Source organism: Felis catus, chromosome C1 (genome assembly GCF_018350175.1).
Source record: "Felis catus isolate Fca126 chromosome C1, F.catus_Fca126_mat1.0, whole genome shotgun sequence".
NCBI lineage: Eukaryota > Metazoa > Chordata > Mammalia > Carnivora > Felidae > Felis > Felis catus.
The window spans coordinates 129,214,668-129,241,073 of record NC_058375.1 but is presented as its reverse complement, the minus strand read 5'-3'; the positions used below and the strand labels follow the sequence as shown (position 1 = coordinate 129,241,073).

At 38.8% G+C, this 26,406-nt stretch overlaps 1 long non-coding RNA gene across 6 annotated transcripts in view; it reads left to right on the top strand.

The window, feature by feature from the left end:
- The window catches only part of LOC111561971, a 307,562-nt gene that overhangs the window by 98,947 nt on the left and 182,209 nt on the right, over window positions 1–26,406 (top strand). For all 6 annotated transcript variants that reach the window (XR_006583144.1, XR_006583145.1, XR_006583147.1 and 3 more), the window contains one exon: window positions 23,304–23,455. This is a non-coding gene — a long non-coding RNA (uncharacterized LOC111561971). The remainder of the gene's footprint in view (window positions 1–23,303; window positions 23,456–26,406) is intronic.

Here is a 26,406-nt window from a genome sequence, read left to right as displayed (position 1 = left end):
ATGCATAATGGTATAAATATATAAAATATTATGCAGCTTTTAGAAAGAATGAGAAAATGAACATAAAAATACGATTTTGGGGTGCCTGGGTGGCTCAATTGGTTCAGTGTCGGACTCTGGGTTTCAGCTTAGGTCATGATCTCACAGCATCATGGGTTTGAGCCCCACATCGGGCTCAGTGCTGGCAGCACAAAGCCTCCTTGGGATTCTCTCTCTCCCTCTCTAGCTGCTCTTCCCCCACTTGTGCTGTCTCTTTCTCAAAATAAATAAACTTTAAAAAGTATGTTTTCAATTCATGTGATAAAACAGGTTGCAAATCAATACATATGGTGTAATGCCATTTATGTAACTATATATGTGACTATAAATATATTCATATCCATGTATACATATATATACACACACACACATATATAATAAAATATATAGCATACATACAAACCAGTAACAGAATGGGAAGATGAATTCAGGAGACTTATTTTATATCCTGTATGTTATGCATTTTTTAAAAATGAAGAACATATATTTCTTCTCTAATACTGATAACAATATTTAGTAACAGTGCTTGAATTCAATACCCAGAGATTCTTTTCTGGTTCAATAACTTAAGGCATGACTCAAGCACTTCTACAATATTAGAATCTCATATCTAGGGGTGCTTGGGTGGCTCAGTTGGTTAAGTGCCCAGCTTTTGACTTCAGCTCATGTCATGATTTCATGGTTCATGGGTTCAAGCCCCACATTGGGCTCTGTGCTGACAGTGTGGAGCCTGCTTGGGATTCTCTCTCTTCTTTCCTCTCTTCCCTCCCATGCTCATGTGCCCTCTCTCTCTCTCTCATTAAAAAAAAAAGAATCTCACAGCTGGATTGTAATGTGCACCACCCTTACTTTCGAGCACTTATTATTTGCTAGAAACCACTCCAGCACTGCATATCCAGATGTTGATCAAAAACAGATATAATATATACACATGAAGCTCATAGTCTAGGGGAGTATATTATCCAGCTCATGTTATAACAAATCAACCCACAAATATCCAGGACTTAGCCACAAGAAATAACATCAATCTGTAGGACAGCTCTGAGACCCAGGCTGAAGGAGCAGCAGCTATTTGTGGTCCACTGTCTCATGACAGATGCCAGGAGTAGAAATCAAGACAAGCAGAAATAGGGAAGACCAATTGGAGCCTCTGTTCCTTTTTACCCAGAATTAAAACCAAAGTTCTTCCTTTGGCTAACAAAACTCTACATGATTGGTTCATCATATGCATTATTTTCTATCTCCCCCTTCCTCTCTCTGCTGTCGTTACTCTGGCCTTGGTTATTCTTTAGACGTTGTAGACATGTTCATGTTGCTGCACATCTGAAGCTACTGTTTTGTTTTTTTTGTTTTTTCTACTTGAGACAATTTACTCATTATTTGCAAAGGAAATTCAAGATGAGATAAGAATCTTTGACTCTCTATTATTCAATATTAATTTTTACCTGTTTATTTACAGTCATACAGAATGATTTGAGGGTTTACAATAGAATGGGCGCTTTATGGATTAATCAATAAAATGAATTACTTTGCAAAATTTCACTTACTTAAATCAAAAAGAAATTACATTCACATAATATATTCCTGACTGATGTTTAGGATTCCTGAAGAGTGGCTATTGGTTTATTGTACAGACATTATTTGAATTTCAAATCAAGTAATGTCTTGCTACCCCCCCCAAAAAAACCTTGCAAAGTATAACTATGGCTTACATATTATCTTCTTTATCACAGGGAATAATGGGGCAGCTGAAAATTGTTTCAGCCTCATGACAAAGATGGGACAATCACTTTATGGTCTCTAATTATACTCTCTGGAACAGACATGTGCATTCTCCCTGAAATATTCTAGTTTCTGCAAAGCCTTTGTTTGAGTCTTTTAAATACATTTCCAGTAGGGTTGAATAGTTAAGTGCACCTCATTTTGCATTTTTTTGCCTGTGATATTTACATGACAATGGTGAAGTAAGACACAACCAGCAGAGTACAGCTTGTCCCAAATATCAATTCATTTAAAAACCACAAGCCCCTTATAATTAAAGGAGGCATTAGCATTGGTCATTGATCATCCCCTCTCAACCCTTTTTCATCCTATTCCTGTATCACTTGCCCTCTGGATATGGTCAAAGGAGAGCATTGGCCAAAGGTCAGAGGGCAGGAGGAGAAAACGTTCTGTGTTCCTCAGGTGCCTCTTGCAGTTTGGCAGTAGCTACTTGTCTCTTGTTGGGTGGCCCTCTCTTACAGCTGCAGCTCTCACAGGTTCTGGCTACCACGTCCCCCTTCTCTCTCTCTCTTTTAATAAGATTGAAATTTTATTTAAAAAAAATTAATATTTATTTTTGAGAGAGAGACAGATCTTATGCAGAGAGAGAAGGAGACAGAGTATCTGAAATGGGCTCTGTGCTGTTAGTACAGATAGGGGGCTCGAACTCACAACCATGAGATGATGACCTGAGCTGAAGTCAGATACTTAACCGACTGGGCCACCCGAGGAAGCCCCAACTTCCCTCTTGTCTTCAGGCTTGAGGTGGTAATGGCTTTATATTTTTGTATTCCTTTGTGCTTCACCTTTTCCTGTTGGTTCCCTTAACTCAGCCTCCAGCTTTCCTAATAGTCCCTTCATTAAATTCTTTCAGTAGTGATCCTGCTCACTGAGCCATTTTTTTTTTCCTGTCCAGGACCATGACTCACACAATCATCTGTCATACTCTGTGTCCTGCAAAAGTTTTCAAATAAAAGTGGCAAGGATGAGAATAAATTATACTTTTCCAACTGTCAAGTCTATTTCAAATCATAAAAATGGGATTCATCTAATCTATTCTTTCTAGTAGACTTATCCTTAATGTTCTTCTGACACCTGGGCTGACCTTAGTCTTGCTAATCCTCTTCTGCTGTCTGGTTCCCCACCTTTTGACTCCCCACACCTCTTGGAACCTGATGTTCATTGAGGGAAACCATGTGGCTTACCTACTTGCTTGGATGTTTTCTATTTACAAAATCTTTCTGGCTAGGCAAATAATTTTTCCGATGGTTATTTAGCAACATTAGTTCCCCTTTTAATGACATAAGTAATATATGAATATGTTATTATTTCAAAATAATATGAAAATATTATTTCAAATAATATAAAGCATACAGAGTAGAATGTAAAAAGCCCTCTTTGTTACCTCTCAATCTTACTTCAGTCCCCAGAAATAACTGCTCTTTGACTGTCAGCTATGCCTGCTTTCAGTTTGTGTTTATCCAATTTTTGTTTTTAACATCAACAGAATCATATTGCATGTATACTTATGTGTCATATGTATGTTACATATATGTCTTATATATGTATGTTACATAAAGGCATGTCTCTATATGTATATTGTTCTGTGTCACATGCATACTATCATATAAAAGGAATATCTCTGTATCTCAATCCATCTGTCTGTCTAGTCTATCAATAGATGGCTTGTGTCACTGTCCAAGTCTGTACATATTATTATAATTTGTAAGTGCTGCATGATATTCCACAGAATTAATTTATTTTCTCACTGTTGCAAACAATGCAGTAATAAACAGCTTTCTCATATATGTCTACTTGTACCCTTACTTTGGGATAGATCTATGAAAGTAGATGACTGAGTCAAAAAATTCGTTCTTTAAAATTTTTAATAGATACCATCAAATTGCCATACCCAGTAGCAGTCATTCCACTCTCCCCCTCTGCCCTAGATAACCACTAATCTTTCTGTCTCTGTATATTTGCTTATATTCTGGACATTTCATGTGAATGGAATCATATACTTAGCATAGTGTTTTCAAGATTCATCATGCTGTAGGATGTGCCAGTACTGCATTAATTTTTATTGCCAAATAACATTCCATTATATGGATATACCACATGTTTATTTATTCATCTGTTGGTGGAAATTTGTGTCATTTCTACTTTTTGAGTATTTTTTTTTACAATTTTTGCCTCCACTGATAATACTGCAACGATGATAAGAACTTAAAATAAAGGACTAACATAGGTATTGGAAATTTAGACCAGGGAGAAGGCTCAAGAGAGGGCCATGGTGTTTTTAATTGGACAGTCTTTCTTTATTTATCAAACCATGACCAGGAAGCACCTACACACTCTATGCTTAATAGTTCAGTGTATTTGTACTACAGCTCATTATAAAAAAAAAATCTGAACCAAAAAAGCAAATGAATTTTATATGTGTTATAGATGTTTAGGTATAGGAGTGAAACCATATACATGTTAAACTTCTTGACGCAGAAAAAACCTTGTTTCTTATTTTCCAGAAGTTATCTTCCTTGTTTTTCCTTTGCCATTTTAATGTGATGAGGATGGGGAGCAAGAGAGATAGAAAGAGACTGAATATATTTTTCTTTTTAATAATGCCTCTATGACCATCCATTTGTAAGTTTTTGTATAGACATATGTTTATACTTTTCTTGGGTATATAGGAGTAGACTTGCTGGATCATATGGTAACTGTAATGTTTACCATTTTGAGAAAATTTACCAAGAATATTCAACAACAAGTTTGGGTATAATTGTGTTAGTGACATTTGCTATAGATCTCTGGGCCTATAACGTAGGTAAAGCTTTATAAAAATGATAAATATTTTGTCTGTATAATTAATCAAGAGATAATAGTTGTGCTGAAAATGTAATTTGCTCTTCCAAAAATATGCTTAGAAGCCATAAAGAGAAAATTGGGGAAAAATATAATCTTTGTTCTGAACCAGTTCAATTTAGTTTATGGTCCAGGTTGAATGATTATTAGAAATGTTTATATCTTGAATTCCAAAGCTGTATAGATCTTAGAAATCATTATTTCAAATGGCTTTATTTTGCATTTGTGGAAATAAGATAATTATTGTTCAAATATGACCAATTTAGGGATAAAATTTGGGTTTCATATTATGGAAATCTCATTTTTACTGTAGGTACAGTATGACTTTTTGCTGTATATTTGTTTTTGCTTATTTGGGGGTTGTCTGCTCAAAATTAATATCCACCTTTCTTATGTTAAAGAGAGAGTTTGGGGGTTTTACAAAGGTTTTCCAATAAAGCCTGGCCTTTTTGGTGTTGGATAAAATAGTATGTACACATAATGGACAATCTTTTGATGATGATAAAATGATATATGATGATCTTTGATTTTTATGTGGAAATTTTAGTTTATACCTATCTAAAAGATGTCTTCAATATAATAGAGTTCCTATATGCTTATGATCATGATACTTGGTGATTTTAAATCTTTTCAATCTCTATTTCATTTATTTTTTAACAAGTTATGCCACAGATATTACTGTGTTTATGTTTTAGGGAGATACCACATGGTGGTTGATCATGAGTGGTGACTGATTTGTATAAAGTCAAGTGGTAAGTGGCTGTAGTTTGAGTCCCCATCTCCAAATTCCATGTCTAGATTTTTTATATCACTGCTACAAAGATTTGAAGATAGAAAGGGAATTCACTTTCTAGATTAATTGCCCCAAACAAGTGACTTTCAGTGAATTATGAGTGCTTCCTGAGAATATTCTTGGAACCTTATTGTACCTCTACAGATTGCTTGAGAATTGTGTTCTTCATCCTGTCAGATGTGGAGTCTCTAAAAGATACCTGCTAGGATCATAGAATAAATTCTAGGGCTTCTCAAGGGGTTCATAGAGCTAAGTTTCTTTTAATCACAACCATAAGGGCTGGGAACACTCCTAAGTATGTAATTTGGGATGAAGAAAAATGCTTTAGGGGCACCTGGGTGGCTCAGTCAGTTAAGCATCTGACTTCGGCTCAGGTCATGATCTCATGGTTTGTGAATTTGAGCCCTGTGTAGGGCTCTGTGCTGACAGCTTGGAGCCTGGAGCCTGCTTCGGATTCTGTGCCTCCCTCTCTCTTTCTGCCCCTCCCCCACTCACGCTCTGTCTCTCTCTGTCTAAAAATAAATATTAAAAAAATTGTTCTAAGGAAACAAAAAAAAAAAGAAAAAGAAAAATGCTTTAAATCAAAACTATGTCCTCCATGGTTGGGTCACAGCTATAGTTGTTCAATATTTCCTAAAAAGGTACTGACAATTAATAAATATTGAAGTTTTCATGCCAAAAGCCCTCTAGCCACCAGCATTCATCCAGATTTTTTCCTTTTCTTTTTTTCTAAATTTTAATTCCAGTATAATTAACATGGTGTTAGTTTCAGGTATGCAATATAGTGATTCAATGCTTTGAAATATTTTTTTCTTTTTAGGAAACACTATCAACAAAAGACTTTAGAAATGCTGACTTGTAAGGTCTATAATGCTGTTCTTATAAATTCAATATCTTTTGGGCTGTCTGTGGGCAGTAAAGGCATTATTTTTTTTTCCTATTTGAATTAACTACTTTCTCTAGTCGTCCTTCTGCCCTTTCAACCTTCCTTCAGTTTTTGTTTACTTTTCCTTTTGTGTCATATTGTCCACTTTTCTTGCATGCCTAGAGATGCTGGTTTTCTGTTCATATTTAAGAATAAGGCAGTTGAACAGTTGATGGGTTTACATAAGCGGGGATTGTTAACTGGCAGGAATACCAAAGGCAGAAGTAGAGAAACTACTTCATTGGTTGTCAAATTTCAAATGATTGAAGCTGGATTTCTTTGAGCCAGAGTATCAATGCCCACAGTGGTTGACCTACTTCACCAGATGGTATGTTTAATTATTGCTGTGTATTCTTACCTTAGGAAGAAGAGAAGATAAGCATGGTGGTTAAGCCACCATGTAGCAACACCGTATTTAACATCTATTAACGTTATTTTGGGAATTGATGTGCTCAAGGGATATAATTATAAAACTTGGACTTTGCTCTAAAATACACGTATATTGTTTTATTGTTAAAGCAAAACTCATTTTTTTACTGGAATCCAGCTTGTTTCTCATTTATACTATTTCTGTTAGTGGTCCTCCCACTCTCCTTGTATCCCATAGTCTAATACTTGAAATTGTCCTGGCATCCTCTTCTCTTTTCTGGACTTTAGTTTAGTAGTTTATCTTACATCTGTTCCTCAATTCCATTTCCCCTGGAACCAACCTTTGCCCCATCTTCTATAAATTTCTCTTAATAAATAAATCAGGGGCACCTGGGTGGCTCAGTTGGTTGAGCATCTGATTCTTGATTTTGGCCCAGGTCATGACCCAAGGTATGGGATGGAGCCCCACATAGGGCTCTGTGCTGAGTGTGGAGCCTGCTTAAGATTCTCTCTCTCTGCCCCCTCCCCCGCTTGCACTCACTCTCTCTATCTCTATAATAAAATATAAATACATAAATCATATTTGTTCAAGAATGAGTTCACATTTAACAGATGATAGCATGTATACTCTAGAGCCAAGTAGAACCAGGTTTAAATCCTGGCTTTGTCACTTATTATCTGCATGAAGTAAAGTGTTTATCCTCTCTAAACTGCTATTTTCTTTTTCATAAAGTTAAGATAATCATAATTCCTACCATATAGAGTTTGGGGGAAGGTAAAATGACGTAAAAAATGTAAGGCAATTCACCAGTGCCTGATACACAGTAAATGCTAAAAATGTTATGTATGGCTGTGTTTTATTTTATATCTGTCAGTTTTTAAATTTTACATTTAATCTAACATTGTTAACACATAAAATAAGAGCTGTCCTTAATTCTTTCAAGTATTTTGTCTTTTGCATAGCAAATCACTTCTAAATTCTTAATGAAAAATCAATGGCTTCTAGCATTTTGCTCTGTTTTTAACCACTTGCAATCCACACTCCATTTGCACTCTTAAAACCACAGATTTCTACAATGCCTTTCTGCATGTCAGCCTCATGCTCAGAAATCTTGATTTTTTTTCCGATTGCCTGGATAATAAAGCCGAAATGTCTTAGCTGATATTAAAGGTGCTTTCCTACCTGGTCTCTACCTACTTTTTATTCTCCATTGATGCCCCATTATTTCTGTATATGAATGAAGCATTCATTCCAGAAAAATTTATCTGCTTATTGTCTGCAAGTAGACTGTTATATATTCCTGTCACTGTCCTTTTTTCTAATGAAATGATTTAAATTGTTCCTTGAATTCTCAATTCCAGTTTCAATTCCCACCTGAAGCCTGAAATTCTATGGTTTTTAGTTTCTGCATCATGCTCAATGAAGTTCTTTTATTAATCTTTTTTTTTTTTTTACAAATATGACAAATCTTTAAAGTCAGGTACAAGATGTAGTTCAAAATTATGAGTAAATAGAGGGTAAATAAGGAGAGGATAATTATCTGTGACAGGGTGTTAAAAAAGTTCATCCCATTGATACAGCCAATCCAGTTGGCAAAATCTAGAATGAAGAATAACCCAAATGCTATAACAGTGTTATGCATACAGATACTCATGATGAATGTGTTTATAATTGCAAAAATTTCAAAATAACCTTAATGTCTAACTATAATGAGTTATTTAAAGGGGCACCTGGGGGATGCCTGTGTGGCTTAGCTGGTTAAGCATTCAACTTCGGCTCAGGTCATGATCTTGCGGTTCATGGGTTCGATCTCTGCGTGGAGCTCTCTGCTGCCAGCGTGGAGCCCGCTTCAGGTCTTCAGTCCCCCTATCTCTCTGCCCCTCCCCTACTTGTGCCCTCTCTCTCTCTCTTTCTCTCTCTCTCAAAAATAAACATAAAAAAAAAATTAAAGGGGCAACTGAGTGGCTCAATCACTTAAGCATCTACTCTTCATTTCACCTCAGGTCATGATCTCATAGTCATGAGATCAAACCCCATGTCAGGCTCTGCACTGAGCATGGGGCCTGCTTGGGATTCTCTCTCTTCCTCTCTCTCTGCCTCTCTTTCTGTCTCTCTCTCTCTCAAAATAAATAAATAAACATTTTAAAAAACTTTAAAAAAATAAAATAAAAAATAAAAAAAATCACAGTTCATTCACTTAGTGAATAAATACCAATTGTTAAAAATTAGATAATAATCTGTCTGAAAAACATAGGGAAACACTTCTCCTCATATGCCATATCATTTATCAAATGCTCTATGCCAGAGTTAAGTGGTTACACACATCCATTATTTTATTCTCTCTATATCACCTGATAGGTTAGTATTTCTACTGTTTTGCTATTTATCTGTTTACAGCACTGTAGCCAATTTGCAAACACAAACCTTGCTGACAATGTAGATAATAGTCACAGGGCCGATCTACCAAGTAAAACAGAAAAATAGAGCTCTACCGCCATTTTGTTTGTTGACCTTTTTTTGAGGTGACTGGTCTTCATAGGTTTGGGCTGTTATAATCACAGTCAGAAGAAAGGTTGAGTTCCTATGTTATTGCCAAGATAGGTGACCAACGTCAGTATCTTGTTATGGGTTCTAGCTTTCCCTAAGGGTAGTCACCCATTTGCAGAACAACTGATCTTTGTAATGTTTAGAAACTAATACAACATGGACACTGTTGTGTCAATGCCAATCAGAATAATGCCACAGCCAGTAAGAATGGATAGTTGCATAAAAAGTAAGTAATGAAGCCATACCCGTGCAGTGGGCAAATACCCACCCCTGGCAATTGGGAATTAGAACGTTACTTGTGCTGTCCTGTGTCCTTTAAGTCACACTTCGTCAGTAAGCCCAAAACTATTAGACTCTTAGAAATCAACTTGTGTTTCCGTGGATGGCTGAGCAAAGTTTTAATGAGACACTCCTTTAATACATTGAAAGTAGTTTCCTCATGAAATCCCAATAACCAAGGTAAGTAGGGTTTCCAACAAATTATACTGGGAAATCTGTACAGAGTTCTTAATGAAGTGGCAAAGATAATTACAGACTTCTAATTAACTACTTAATTGCTATGAATTAGTAAATCTCCCAGCTTGGATGGCTTTTACTCAGTTTTGTGGTTGAAAAAATACATTCTTTTCAACTTTCTTCTTATTCTTTCAGTGCAATTAACCATTTCCTTGTACCACTGACCTTTTCTAAGAGACATTTAATTATTGTTAATCCTTAGCTCTTGTTTTTAATCATCCAAAAATTTAATGGCTTTAGCAGCAGTAAACACCTTAGCTTCGGACCAGGTCTGTGTAACTTACAGAACATTGAGTCACAAGGCCTAGAAACTAATGTAGCCTATTTCTTAAATAAATGAGAAACCATTCCAAACGTCTATTATGAGAAAAAGGAAAGCATTAGCTAGTATTTTATGATACATTCTGGTATTAATGCATTTCTCCTCCTCATCCCCTTCTCATTATAAAAGAGAGAAGTGCATCATAATGGGACAATTGAGTTTCACCTTTAATCCAGGCCAACAAGGGAGGAAACATGAAGAATCTACTTCAAAACAATCCTTTTTACTTACTAGACTCATTCACAGAAGCTTGACAGAAAGACTCATTGATCCCTTTCTGTTGATTATAGAAAAAAAAAATCACTGAGAAGAAATGACATTTTAATTCCGTGTGTTGATAGAGGAAACTAAGAAATTTTGTCATAACTAACATATGACATGTAATATGAGTATCTTTAATCTTGTAGCTGGGATAAAATAGTCCACTGACTCTCATTTTCTCCCACTGGTTACTTTTAACAATTACTGTACCCACTTGCTTATTTTAATATTTTATTTGATAAGCTTGTTACCGCCTGGATGACCCAATCCATAACAAAGGGAAAATGATAATTTCTGACACATTATGAATGGTGTGGATGAAAATCCATGCCATAAACAATCCAAATGAGGTACCTCTCAGAGTCATTTTCTAGAACTTAGCAGGGAAGCTATGAGGGCACATAAGGTGGAGCGAGGGGACAAAGATACATTGTGTCTAAGGAGACTGATCAGTTGAACAAAAATTAGAAAAGTCAAATATACTAAGGGTTTACTTTTTTTACTTATTTACATAATATATTTCACTCTTGTATTCCTACATAGGGAAAAATAAAAGGGGTTAGAGATGTAAGGGGAGTATCAACACTCACTTTTACTCTCCATGGGAACTTAGAAAAATCATTTGACTTCTTTAGGCCTCAGGTTCATCAAGGATTAATTCCGCCCACCTTGCAGTGCAGTTAATAAATAATGTATATATAATTCTCAGTAGAGTGCTTGCCATTTTTAAGGTACAAAATAAATATTGCCAACCAGTCTAACCTAAGTTCTGAATTGAACTAGCTGCTTCTCTCTAAAAGCTAGACTCCATATAACTTCAGTTTTAAAAATTTCTAAGTGAGGCAGAGAGGAGCAAAACATGATGTTTCTCACGTGAATCTGTTCCAGCATGCCTCTGGTGGGGCTCACTAACTCTCAGCTCTGCTGGGATGTGCCCTGAGCTACCACCAACTGGACTGAGTTGACAGTCTTGTCACACTGAATTAATGTGTTTGCCTTGCCATTTACATGGAGCTGAGGGTTGAAGACTTCTCGAAGACAAAGCTCCGTGACTTTGTGTGAGGGAGGTACTGATATTCAGAAAGCAACGTAGAATGTTCTTTCCAAGGTACAGTTGCTCACTTACTCTGCATTAGACTCATTACCCAAGCCATGACTCCCTCCCCACCAGCTGTATAAACTCAGGATGGAGGTTGGGTTTGCCAAGTTACCTTTGATGTCCTCATGCTGAAGCCCATGGGATATAATGAACATTAAGCTGAACATTAAGCTGTGCAAACCGGAGGTGCACTATGGTTGCAGGTTCTAGGTTTTATAGTCACAGTGTAGCCCTCCAGCTCCTGAGGTTTACAGAGATACCTCAGGAGGAGAGCTGTAACCATATCTAAAATGCAGTGACCTTTACAATGTGGCTACCTAAGTGAGAGGTTTGGCAAACCCAGGAAGGACCGGTTATGGCCCAGTCTTTTCTGTTTGTTTCAAGAAGGTTTTAATAGGTCAGGAGGGACCTGTTAGGGGAATCAGGGAATCAAAAAGTTCATAGGGGTAAAAGTAAAACTTAGAGCATCCTTTCTATATTTGTAATGTGCAAATAGCATTTTGCTCCATAGTTTCTATACTCAAGGAATTCATGTATTCTAGTCATGAAAGAGGTATTTAAAATCCTAAAATAAAACAGTAAATATATATTAGATACTACAAATTCAGAAATATTTCCAGTAGTTGCAGAAATTACTTTCCCTAATGAACATGTTCCTAAGTAAATTTATTATTGAAACAAGATTATAGGAGACACATAGATTTAGCCTATCTAAAAGCATTATTCTTTTTTACAACCTAAGTGCATTGTGTATAGGTGGCTTATAACCAATGAACTTTTTTATTCATTACTTCTGAACTTCTACTTAAAAATAAATTTTAGTGTCATAAGAAATTTTTAAAAACATTTTAATTTCCATTGCCAACAATTTACTTCTCATTAGGGTAAAAATAGGTTTTTGTGTAACTTGATGGCATATGTGTGTGTGGTAGCAATACATACACACACGCACATGCACACACACGTGGGCTTGCTGCCCTCAGCTTTAGGAGACCAGTCAGAATGACCATCTTTCTGTGCATGCTCGTACAGTATACAAATAGTCGCTGAAGTGTTGACATTGGTATACATGTTCTAGACAAAGAAGGATGGGAAAGAATGAAGGAAAATTGTCCTCCTCTTCTATGGTCTCTTCAAATGCTTCCCACCTGAACGTGGCAAAAGTCTGGGCAAAGTCTATCCCCATATGTAAGGTACAACAGAAGCCTTCATTTACCCGTTTTAGAAGACCTCACAAGACAGCATGTCTTGGTGTCTAATTCTACTGGACGTAGTTAACTGGGTAAAGCTAGGCAGTGTCATTTCCTTGTCCCCCAAGCATCCAGGGCAGTGTTTAGTTAGGTGGTTAGCTACTCTCACTTTGAAGATGGAATGGAAAATCCTCAGAAATTCTCAGAAATGGTTCCTTCAGAGACTCTGAGATCTTCATATATGCCACGTGCTCTGCTAAGTGCTCTTTGGAGACTTATTTAAGCCTTACAATAATCCTATGAGGAAGATGTTATGCCCATTTTAAGGATGAAGAAACTGAGCATAGAAATGCTAAGTAACATACACAAGTTTTCACATCTGAGGATGAATCTGGGGTTTAAACTTAAGTCTATCTGAACCTATGCTCTTATATGCTATTAAATGTGGCTGGCCAAAAGCGTAGGTAGAATTTCAAGGTTGATGTGTCCTCATGCATGCTTACAAGGCTCTTTGTAATTTGTGAAAGTGGGGGGGGGGTGGGATGGGAGGGGAAAGGAGGCAGAATGCTTTCCCCATACCCAAAGATGTCCATACCTTAATTCCTGGAGCCTGAGACTGTATTACATTATATGGCAAAGAAGAGTTTAGGTAGCAGGTACAATTGAGGTTGTTAGTCAGTTGCCCTTAAAACAGGGATATTGGTTATTAACCTGAATTATTGTAGTAGGCCGAATGGCATCACAGCCTTCTTTAAGGAGGAAGAGGGTGACAAAGGAGAGAGATCCAGAGAGATGGCATTGTGAGTAGGCCTGGGGCCAATACTGCTGACTTTAAAGATGGAACAAGAGACCCAAGCCTATAGGCAGTCTCTGGAAGCTGGACTGGCTAGGGAACAGATTGTCCCCTGGAGCCTCCAGAAGGAATGCAGACTTGCTGACACCTTGATTTTAGCCCACTGAGACCCATTTAAGATTTCTGACCTCCAGAACTGTGAGATAATAAACTTAAGTTGTTGTAAGCCACTAACTTTGTGATAATTTGTTATAGCAAGATCAGGAGACTAATACTAATACTAATAAGTGTTTTAGATGTCTTAGAATGCATGTTTAATAATGGGGCCATCAGAGCTGCACCTTCCCTTTTCCCATTTCTATGGAGGCATTCATCATTGTCTTATCTACGGGGTGGTCTTACTCTGGCAGTCAACTCACTGGACATCATCAGTACTATAGGCAACTCCGCCATGGAGTCAGTATGGAAGCTATTTGTGATGGAAAGAAATTGTGTTTTATGGTATGAAAAATGATTAAAGTAAATCTATTAGTCATTTCTTTCTAAACTCTTCCCTAAATTTTCAGTCAAATTACACAATGCCAAAAGGTCGCAATTTCATTAGGGGGAATAGTCTGTAGACCATATGTGTGTGTGTGTGTGTGTGTGTGTGTGTGTGTGTGTGTGAGAGAGAGAGAGAGAGAGAGAGAGAGAGAGAGATGTGTACAGAAGGAGTGTACATATGTATATGGAAACAGGGGGAGGAATTCAGTGCTGATTTTGATAGGGTCTCAATTTAAAAAAGCAAAATTTTGGGGCGCCTGGGTGGCTCAGTAGGTTAGGCATCCGACTTCGGCTCAGGTCATGATCTCACAGTTCATGGGTTCGAGCCCCATGTCGGGCTCTGTGCTGACAGTTCAGAGCCTGGAGCCTGTTTTGGATTCAGTGTCTCCCTCTCTCTCTCTGTCCCTCCCTGGATCACACTGTCTCTCTCTATCAAAAATAAATAAACATTAAAAAAATTTTAAATAAAAAATAAGTAAAAAGCAAAATTTAAATACAAATGAATTACAGCTATCAAAAAATTAAGATGCCTGAAATGGTACCTTCGGCCATTAATTATTTCTCCACTAGATGGCAGTATAGTGTAAGCAAAAAGAACAACTGGTTCCTTAGCTTTGGGCTTCTCTAGCTGCTAGTAAAGGATGCTTTACTGCTCTTTACAAGAGGAAAGTCAGCAAGATTAACAGTCAATTTAGAGGGGTATGGCTGATCTAGACTGATCCCAGGGCAGTAAAGTCCAAGAAAGAGCATGGATTTTGTGGCTCTCGGCGCCTTTGATTCTCAGCTGTGAAATCCTGGCAGGTTATTTAATGTCTCAGGGCCTTAGTTTCCACATTTCTGTAATGGGTGTGAATACTAATATCTTCCTTAGAGGGCTATTATGAGGATAAAATGAAGTAATATAGTTTAAAATCTTAGGACATTAAGATTACTGGTATTTCTTTCTCTCACCTGCTCAAGCGGAAAATAAGTAAATAGAATTTAAATGTCAGACCTTAAGCTCATATAGTCTCCAGTTATGGTTGTGATGATATGAAGAGTCTTGAAAAGTAAGATGAAATGACTTATTCTTTGCTGTGCTTCAGTTTGACTAAAGCTTTCCTAAAAGCAGTGCCATAACCTTCTGTTCATGCTCCCAAATGTAGTTGCTGTCTGTCTCATCTCCTCTCCAAAGATGAGGTTTATATCCCATGAGGAAGTTTTTCATCTTTCCCTGAGGCCTGCAATGCTGGACTGACATTTCCTGCTTCCTCAGCCTGCAGCAGGTGGGCCTTCAGTCTGCGTGCACAAGAATGCTGCCCAAATAGCAGAATTCAATAGTCTAGTGAGTTGAATGGTGATTCCCGAAAGACATGTCTACTGGAACCTGTCAATGTGTCCTTATTTAGAAATAGGGCCTTTGCAGATGTAATTAAGATGGGGATGAATTATCCTGGAATATCTAGATGGGCCCTAAATCCAATGATAACTGTTCTTAAAAAGGCAGAGGGAGGTTGAGACAGAGGAGAAGGCCTTGTGAGGTGGAGGCCAATTGGAGCGATGTGGCACCAGACCTAGGAACATCTGCAGCCACCAGGGGCTGGAAGAGACAGGAAGGATTCTTCCCTAGAGCCCTCAGAGGGAGCATGGCTCTGCTGACACCTCGATTTCAGACTTCCGGTCTCCACAACCATGAGAAAATAAATTTCTGTGGTTGTAAGCCACCAAGTTTGCGGTAATTCATTACGGCAACCCTAGGAAAGTAATACAGATTTATGTCAAGAAAATCCCTGTCCCCAAATATATTTCTGCTGTTGCTAGAAATTCCATCATTAGAAAATTTATTTCTTTGGTTTAAATTGCAGCCTCTTTTAAAATAAAATACATAAGTTCCCTTGGGAAAGGTAACATATTTTGGAGAATGAATTTTTCACATTATGTACTCCGCGAATGGATGACTTGGGCCTGCAGAAAAGCACTGGGTACTTGGAAGGGAGTGATTCTGAAAAGGTGAAGGAAACTGGCTCTAAAAGACCAGCTTGACTTGCAAAGCAACTTGTCTGACATTTGGCCTAGAGATTCATTATTTCAGTGACTGTCAGTGAAAGAAGCAAGGATTTTGAGAAATATCAAGCAATATTGCCATCTAAGAAGATCCCATTCTGGATTAATTTCAGTATGCCCCCTTGCTATAAAACAAGGGATCCACGAGGCCAATGGAACATGGCCTTAGAACTAGCATGTTTCCCTCCCAGACCATGATGCAGGTGCTCAGAATCCCCAAATTCTTTGACCAGATGGCCCCCAAACTGTTTCCAAGGTTCACACAGCTTGTATCTCTGGGTCTATGCTCCCTAGGACAGATCGCACCACAAGCATGCACACTCCCAGGCACCAGGTGGCGAATGTGAGAGGCTTTTCAGTACAGAACGGAGCCAGAAATGGAGAGAAGAGACTTACTGGGACCTGTCTTTGTTGGCACTTGGTAATTCTAAACTCAAACATAGCCTTCTTGGCCTTTATAAAGGTATATTTGTCAAGCATTGAACATAGTTTATTAAACAGTTTGTTAGTTTGGTCTGTAAATATTTAGACACATGGGATGTGGGCCTGCATTCACACCCTTTCCCAAAAGCTAAGGATGGCCTTCACTCTGAGACATGCAGCTCTTTAAAAACACTCCGTGGAGGCAGAGTAGTGAGCCAACAGCAGTCCATAAAAGGCAGGGTGTAAAAACAGAATCACAGTGCTGGATCTGCCACAAGGAGGAGGAGAAAAAAAAAAAACTTGGAACAGAACTGGTAGTAAAATCTAAGAATCACACCAAGCGTGCAAATGACTACATGGTAGAAAGCAGATACAGGCTCCACATCTTTCAGTTATTTGACTTAAAAAAAAAGACACTTAAAGTTTTTGAACTGCGGTGTCTTCAGATATAAAATTGGGATGATTAAACCTGTGCCAAAGAGTTACTATGAGAAGTCAGAAAGGAGTAAATTAAAGTTACTGCTTTAGGTGAGGGCACCTAGAGTGTGCCATGTAAACTGTAATTCTGCTTGTTATTGCCGTTGACAATTCCTTCATGGTGTCACAGGAGCTGGGTAGGAAGAGACAGCACCAGCTATGGCACAGCAGTGGGCATCTTGCTCAAAGCATCAGCTGACTCAGGAAATGAGGCAGACCCTGCTATCCAAAATGGACTTTTGCTTGGCTGTACGTACACTTACATGTGGTGAGAATAAGCAGCCTAAGACAACATTGCTCATGGGAAGCCCCAGAGTCGTAAATGTGGATCTTAAATGTGATTTTAGTTCCAGTTAGCTCAGACCAGATCTCTCTCTGACATGATACATGGAACTGTTGTTATTAATTTTAATAATTGGGTAATTTATGAGAAAATAGATGGGCTGCTCTGAAATGAAAACTATATGTAATTTATTGAAAAGTAATTTGAGAACAATTACATATATTAAACTAAAAGTTATAAAAGGCAGACTCTTAAATTTCCTTCTCTCTTTACTAATTTCTGGTGAATCTTGGTCAGCCGGGACTGCTATGGGAATGGCTTTTGTTTTGGTTTAGCTCAGAGTGTTACTTCTTTCAGCCAGCAGAACTTGTTAATTTCCTTTGTGGGCTGCATCCCTCTGGGTCCTTCTCAAGCAGCTGGGATGATTGCTTCTTTGTATCACAATCTTTATTGTAATTGCAGAGATCTTTTTCTTCTATAACTACAGCCACTGAAAGATTTTAAGTACCAAAGTCTTTACCAGGTGTTTCTAAGAAGGGCCCTTCCTCTATTATTGTCTACAAAAAGCCAGCCTGCTTGCTGTGGGTTATTCGATGGCCTGGAGTGAATAAGCCTCTCTGCTTTTTTGGGTCAGTGTCCTTGTTCTGTCTTGACCTCAAGTACTTGCTCTGTGTTCTGCCCAATTGATTCCATGTTGTTCATAAAGCTGTAACTTTTAAATGAACACTTATTTTTTTCTTTTGGTATGCGAAGAGGAACTTTCCAATTAGATCATAGCCAAATATTGATTCTCTATTAAGCAGACACATAAATGCCTTTTTTTATTTCCTGTATAGCAGCCTTAAGCATTCTGTTATGATTTTCACTGTTTTGTACCTAGTGGTCATTTGGCTGCTGAAGCACCCAGGATAGTGCAGGGTGAGAAAAAGAAAAAAAAATGCTACAATTTAGTGTGACTGACCATTTCAATCCTAATTTTTAGGCAACAAAGTATGATCTTTCTTGGGAGCTTATCAATAGCTTGAAAAAAAATGCTGGTGAATGTGGAAAGTGAAAAGAGGTAGCTAATACACAAAAAATTCAGAATCAGGAGACAAAAATATCTTTATACCAGAATGATGAGTGGAAACAACAGTGTCAAATGCAGGACAGATAAATGTAGTTTCCTCCACTGAAGTTTGAAAACCTGTCATTCAGGTGCAGGCGGGGAGATGTGTTTTAACAGCTGGGCATGTACCAGAGGCTCAGTCTTTGCATCAGCATGAGAAGCTAGCGTGGCCTTCAAAGCTTTTCACACTCTGGCCTTTTTACCTTCCTGTCTAGCCTCATATCTAATGACATTTTCTACCAACCCACTCTCTTCCGACAGGTAATGGGAGGTAGATTTTAGCTCAACATAAGGAAGAATTTTCTAACAGAACTGTCCAAAAATAGAATGAACTTTCTCCAGAAGCAGCCAGTGCCCCCAGCAATAAGGGGTTCCAGCTGAGGCTTAATAACCTTTTGTAAGGTAATTGGAAAGGGGATTGAATCAGTATAACTAAGAAAATAGACTCTGGAATAAAAAAAAAAGTTCAAAGACTTTAAATAGATGCATTATTTGGGACAGTGTGGTGGTTTCTGGAGCTTGTCAGCCTGGCTTTCAATCCAGGTCTGCCACTTACTTGTTGTATGACCTTGGCATGTCATTAAAGCTCTTCTGGCCTCAGTTATCTCATCTGTAAAATGTGGGCTACAGTACTTTCTTTGGAAGCACTATTCTCAGCATTGTCTGAGGATTGAGCAAGTTAACATACATTATCTTGGAACATTATCATATACTAAGCATTTACTAAATGTTAATAATAATTATTATTTAACTACTTAAACCTACATTTTCTCCTTGTTAAAATATAGATTTTTCTTTGAAAAAAAATGAAGTATGATTAATATAATACTTAACACACTAAACTATGACTATTAGTTTAATGAAATATTCTGCAGTATATGATATCTAACATTTCTTATAAACCTAAGATTCTGTGCCCAATGCCCAGATGCTAAAGGAGTTTTTCCAGCATATACTGTGGAGTCAGATACCTATAACTTGTGTATAGAAACAGAACATTCCATCATTCCATCAATTTAATCCATTAATGATGGGGAAGGGATGAGGGAGAGGGAGAAAGAAAAAAATGAAAACTTTAAGATTATAATTCTCATTCCCAATAGTCCATGGATCGACATGTGGACAATTAGGTACCAAAAGAGAGATTAAAAAAAAAAGATTACACAGAATAATGATTCGGATGCATAATATATTTGCTATTCCTCATTTTCATTGTCTTCCTATTGGTTTTAAAAATATGCATGCATTTTTCAGGTTGAAGGATGGAAATTGATTTGAAAATCTCTGCATAATTTTTCTACTGTATTTCAAAAGCTATGAAATTCTTTGTCTGTCTAATCACCTACATGAAACCGTCAGTATCATGACATATGCCAATCGTGCTTCTCTGTGAATAGTATTTTTAGAATATATTTTTTGACATTGTGGATTTAAAGAGAATTCTAATACGTATCTTTTAACTTCTGTCTTCTATCCTGGTATTAAAATAGTGGAACAGAGACACCTATTCTCACAGCTTCCAGCTCTTAGGAATGGGAATTGAGCTGTCCTTCCAGCTGGTTTTATTGCAGTTTCTAATGGAACAATTCATGTATACCTCTGTGTAGTAAGTACAAACATGTGCATGCACGGGCCCCAGAGAACATCCAAAGGGAGCATAGGATTTCATCCCAGGATTCTAGATTAATATACTCTGGTTGGAGTGGAAGAAGAAGGAGAAAGTAAGAAGTGTGACTACAAGATAGTTATTTAACAATGGCGGCAGTTGGCTGAGTATAAGGTGGGTACTATCAGTACTTTGGAGGTCAGAGATATCTCTGGACAGATATCTCTGGACACATGTGGGCAACAGTCACTCTTAAGAGGTGCTGCTACAGGACAAGAGCAAATGCTCTGGGAGAGTGGGCAGGATAAGCTCACAGAGCCTCTGTTTCATCATCTACAGATTGTATGTGAGGATGCTTCCCTCTCGGTGGTTTTAAGACCCTGGTGGAACTGGAGAGTGTTATGCTAAGTGAAATAAGCCATACTGAGAAAGACAGATACCATATGTTTTCACTCTTATGTGGATCCTGAGAAACTTAACAGAAACCCATGGGGGAGGGGAAGGAAAAAAAAAAAGAGGTTAGGGTGGAAGAGAGCCAAAGCATAAGAGGCTCTTAAAAACTGAGAACAAACTGAGGGTTGATGGGGGGTGGGAGGGAAGGGAGGGTGGGTGATGGGTATCGAGGAGGGCACCTGTTGGGATGAGCACTGGGTGTTGTATGGAAACCAATTTGACAATAAATTTCATATATTGAAAAAATAAATAAATAAATAAATAAATAAAAATAAATTTCATATATTGAAAACAAAAAGACCCTGGTGGTGGAAAGAACTAAAGACAATGTAGGGACAATACCTAGCATGTGAAAACAGCCAATAACTGTGAGCTTGCTATCTTTATCATTGACATGTATGTGGCTGGGATTCAGAAGGATAAGTAAAATTCAGAGACCCACACAAAGATTTGAGGGGCAACAGCAGAAGTAGAAGGCAGGGCAGTGAGGGCAGGGCAGTGGGGAAAATTTAGGGAAAAAAATATGAGCAGCCCAAAAGAGAGGGCATAGAGTCTCAAACTAGTTATATCTTTTAAATTCAATATAAGCACTAGATCTACTTTTTTAGCTTGAAGCTTAGAGGATTCAATACCCTCATAAGAATTTTTATACAAAATAAGGTACAAAGTGAATGGTTATTTCAAATGAGGATATAAACCAAAACATGTTATATAAACTTTTAAAGGCTGACAGACTCCAAAAACATCACAAAATTTAGGAAAATAGCATAATATGATTGTGAACCTAAAAGGTTACATACCACTAAATTGGATTGAAGTATACTCTGAACAAAAATTCTTGCTATAAAGATCCAAAATACTCCCTCCCACTTCATCACCTCCTGACAAAGATGGGTATATTTGCAAGCATAAAGACATGGTGGGTTTATTTGGGTGAAAATATCTTACTTTTGCTAATTTTACAAAGGCATATGATAACATGGACGTGATGCTGGATCTCCTGCCAGTGAGGAGCCCTCAACATTAAGCCTCATTAAATTTGTGGTAAATCACCTCTGCATAAGGACAGTAGGAAGACTGTAGGTGTGAGTCACTGGAACTATTGCTTTAGGAAGATAAATGTAGTGTGGTCATAGCTAGAAAAGCAACTGAATATGGGGAGAGCAACATTTAGAATTCAAAAAAGTGAGAGACATCAGAGAATCAACACTTATTAGATGACTGACAAGATAAGAACAATGACAAGACAGGAAGGAGCCCAAAGTGCCAGGGACGCTGAGCTCATATGACTGAGGGAATATACACTAGAGGCTTTGGCAAGGAAACAGCTACTGTCTGTAAGAAAGTCTGTCCACTTATACTGGTCATGGGCTTCAGGAGGTCAGCACACCCAAAGGCTGGAGAGGAGGGAAAAGGCCCCCTTTCCAGTGTGATTGACCACATCAAGCACAGAAATAGAATGAATACTTATTCAAATGCTTATGGTTAGAAACCAGAGAGAGATTGAGGTCTTCCTATGGCAACACTATGACCAGGGTCTAGGGATACCCAATGTAACCTAGGCCCAGTTTTTAGGAGACCCCGAAGAAAAATATGCTCTTAGCAACTAGAAGGAAAACTATTCCTGGTTATTGTGATGGCTTTTTGCAAGTCCTTGGATGGCAACTGTAGTAATCTGGGATCCACCACGTGTAGAGCTCCTTTTGCTCAGGTTAGAAACCTTCTCCTTAAATCGAATCTGGACTCCCAATCCCAACCATGATGGGGGGATGGAAGCAGATGGACAGTGAGGGGCTGTTTGCCCACAGTGCCTCTGCTGAGCTGGTCTATAGAAGCCTGGGCCATAGCCCCATGTGGCTTCCAGGTGAAATGAAGAGCAAGCATCCAAATTAAGAGCGGGTAGCTGGCCAAACCCAGGTAAAATGAGCACTCCAGCCATGGAAAGGAGAAGCAAGGAGGGGACCACATACATATCCTGTCTTCAGCAAGCAACTGGACTCAATCTAGCATCTTCCTTGACACGGACTAACCATAGAGAATGATTCCAACTACTTGGTAACAAATTTACTTTCTCCTCACATCCACTGGCAGGCAAGCACTACTCTACTTCACAGATGAGCTGATAGGCTCCAAGTTTATCTTACCTAAGACTATGTAGCTATAAAGGCAGCAGCAAGCTAATAGTAATGATAGGTAACACAGTATTGTAAGTAGTTCCACTATGTTAGCTCCCTTAAGCATCACTACAACCCTAGAAAGTAGTGATGTCATAACCAGCCTCATTTCACAGGTGAGGCAACTGAGGCATAATGAAGTCAGGTAGCTTGTCTGGATAAGAGACCAGGATCTGAATGAGGGCGGTTAGGTTGTATAGACCATGTGATATTCACCATGTGCTCTCCAAGATTTCCAAGTATGACTGCTGATTCCACAGCCATCCTTTTTCTCCAGTCTACCACTCTGACCTACATTCAGAGCTAGATTCCCCCTCATGTAAAGGCAGAGAGTATAAATCTGTCCCAAGAGCCAGTAGGAGAAGTAGAAAGAGGAAGGAGCATTTTGCCGGTAAGGTACATTTTTTTGGAAATGCAAAATGGAGATTTGTAAGTGTCCCTGAGGAAAAGGAGCCCTTAGGGATTTATTTGTCCTAGAAATGTAGATTTGAGAGTCAGCAGCAGGAGGGAATAGTGAGAGCTATGAGGTAGAATCTGCTCGTGTATAATTATGTAATTAAAATAATTATACCTTAGAGTCATTTACTACTTTAAAATTTTCAAAACACTTTAACATATATTATTACACCTAATCACCTATAATATTTTAAAATGTAAGTGATACTGAATATGCTGCATATGACAAAAAAAAGGTTTGAATGTGTTTCTGTTCCAGAGATAAAAGAACAAGATGACACAGGGAGGCAAGGAAACTGGCGAATGTTGATTTTATGTCATGTGCCAAGAAAGGTGTGAGATGTTTATGCCATTATTTTACTCATTCCAACAAAAAATATATGAGAACAAAACCATGTCCTTATTTCACAGGTAAGAAAACAAAGACTGAGTTGATGTAACTTGCCCAAGGTCATGCAGCTAGCAGGTGCTCAGGCCAGGTTCCCATAGGTCTGTCCAACTGCGGAGGTCATTTTCTTCTGCAACACCACAGCGTGCTTCTGTTGCAAAGTCTTTCTGGAGGTGCCTGGCCCTCATCCAGCACATGGCACCTGCCCAAATATCTACTTGCAGTTTTGGTGCTTCATAGCACCAAATTCAGGTGGTGCTAGTATTCATTTATTAAGTTCTGTCCATTCTAGATACATATCACTCAACACATTCATACAAAATGAATAGACTGAAAATCTGGAAGTCTGTGTCAACGCACCCCCCATAACCATAAAACTTCCACTCCAGATTTAAGCTCAATTCATCTTGTGATTAACTTCCACACGAACAGCCTTTGCTCTAGAATCAAGCTGCATCCCCATCAATGTTGCTATTTCTCATTCACTAAGACTTGCTGAATTAACAGATTTTATCTGCCTCCTCCATCTCTTCTGTATTCTGTAATATCTGTCTCCCAGAACTTGTGTTGATCTTTGGAACTCATCAGTTTCAACCCTGACACCTGCTGTGTCTCCTCTAAGCTCAGTCTCCTGCTGACTGAGCCTGATTGTTGGCTACTTTTGCTAAGAGATTTTAGGGGTCAGAAAGGCCATTCAAACAAGCATGACATCATATTAGATCCAGACAGAAAAAAGCCTACCATGCCAAATTGAATGAATGTGTTCGTTGGATCCAGTTTTCCCTGGGCCAGACCCTTTCTGGGTGGGCTCCAGGCTACATGTTCAAAGTTACTTTTCAAACATCTAGAATAAAGAGTCTTGCATTCGGTCAATATGCTATAGTGGATAAGACTGGTTCAAGTTGAGTCTTGTGTTCAGATCCTGCTCCCACTCCTTACTTAATGTGTAAGATTGGACAATGTATCTTAAGATATTTGAGACTTAGTTTCCTCATTTATGTAATTGAGAGAATATCTACCCCAGTGTTCTTACACGAATTAATGAATGTGAAACATATGTTACCTATGGAGCACTCAATGAGGCTGCCACTATTAAATACTTTTATCACTAAAAGTTACAGGCATAAGATTTTTAAAGATTTATCAACCTGTTCAAAATGTTATTGTAGTTGCCTAGGGAGTGAAGTGTGATTTAGATCTGTGGTTTCCAAACTTTGCTGCATGTTAAAATCACCTGGGGGAGCTTTTCGAAATTCTGATGCCCATCCCATTCTAGTGTAATTGGAATGTCTGAGCAACCGGGGTGCCTGGGTGGCTTAATCGGTGAAGTGTCCAACTTCAGCTCTGGTCATCATCTCTCAGTCCGTGAGTTTGAACCCCATGTCCGGCTCTGTGCAGACAGCCCAGAGCCTGGGAGCCTGTTTCAGTTTCTGCCCTTCCCCGACTTCTGCTCTCTCTCTCTCTCTCTCAAAAATAAACATAAAAAAGAAAAAGGAATGTCCGGGTGTGGGAAGTAAGCGTAGTTTTCGAAGATCCTCAGGTGATTTCAGTGTGCCACAAAGTTTGGAAACAGCTTGATAGAGTTGCTTTCAGTTCTTCAACTTCTATCTCAAGGACCAGTGTCTCCCCACACTCACCCCCATGGCCCACCAGGGAAGGGCAGTGACCCTGGCTCCCTGTTCTAGTCTGCCGCCTTCCTTCTATTGGTAATGCACCCCATCATTAGAAACGGTGTTGAGCACTTCTTCAGTAAAATGACAAAGGCAGAGGATGGACGATATTAAGCAGCGGGCAGGTAGGAGGCTGTGGAGACAACAAATTCAGCAAAATAGGGTGTGAGGGATGTAGACCTTTGGTGGCTGCAAGATGGTAGGAGCAGTTATTGAAATAACTCAGCCCCTCTCTAGAGTCAGAGCCCTTTCAACGCTTTCAGGGTAATTTCACTTCCACTTTTGCTCCTGCTAATGGGCTTATGTAGGATTCTTCCCGGGGTGGGGCGGGTGGAAGGCTGAGCTTTTCAACTAAAGCTTACAAACATTGCTCCTTCTCAAAGTAATTAATGAATACGGGGGATTAAAGGTGATAGAGAGGGTATTCTTGGGATGACTGTCAAAGATGAACAAAGCCAGACACTAGCTAAAAGTGTAAGGACAGATTCCAATCAGGAATATCCTATTGCAATAGGGAAAAGAGTCCAATGTGAACTGAACTCGACTTTGATTTGTGCAGAGGTGACTGGGTGTTTTAAAGGGAGAGTAGGGGATACAGAGGGGACAACAGGGGGCTCAGTAGAGTCAGGAAGTGAAAAATGACAAAAAGCAGGAAGTGGTTGGTCCACGTGAAACACATCTGGGTTTTCTAATTATTGCTCGTTAACATCAGGCTCCTAGCCTCCCACTGAGACTGAAAAACAGGGCCCCTATCTTTAGATGTTGACTGGGAGAAAGAGTAAAATTTTTTTTTTTTACCAGCTTTAAGTTCTCTGAGACAGGCACTTGAAGGGGACCTAGGGATATGATAGGGATGCAGTTTTAAGCTGTTAGAAACTATGTTAGTATCTGCTCGAGCCTTTATTAGTGTTTTGTACAAGATTGAGGTCCGGGGGAGAAGAGGGCTCAGAGGAGCCTGGCTAGAGTTTGGTCAAGGGGAGAGGCGTCAAGGCAGAGGATTGATGAGTGTCATTTATAACCTCTCCCTATGTCAGCAGGGGCCTTTCTGTCAGCCTGCAGGAGTCAAATTAAGCAGCCATGTGCTGTGTGCTGCCTGGTGCGGAGCAAAGCGAGTAGTACAGGTCTGACTCGCAATCAGAGAGGTCCTGCTACGCCATCTCAGGACCTCCTCTTGTTTGGCACTGACTCAGACCACCTCTCTTCTCCTTCATATCAAACCTGTGGTTCCACTTGGCCTCTCTAACTGTTTGTCAGGTTGGCACACAGGAGCTCCCATAGAAGTGGTGGTCCTGGCCTTCGAGGCC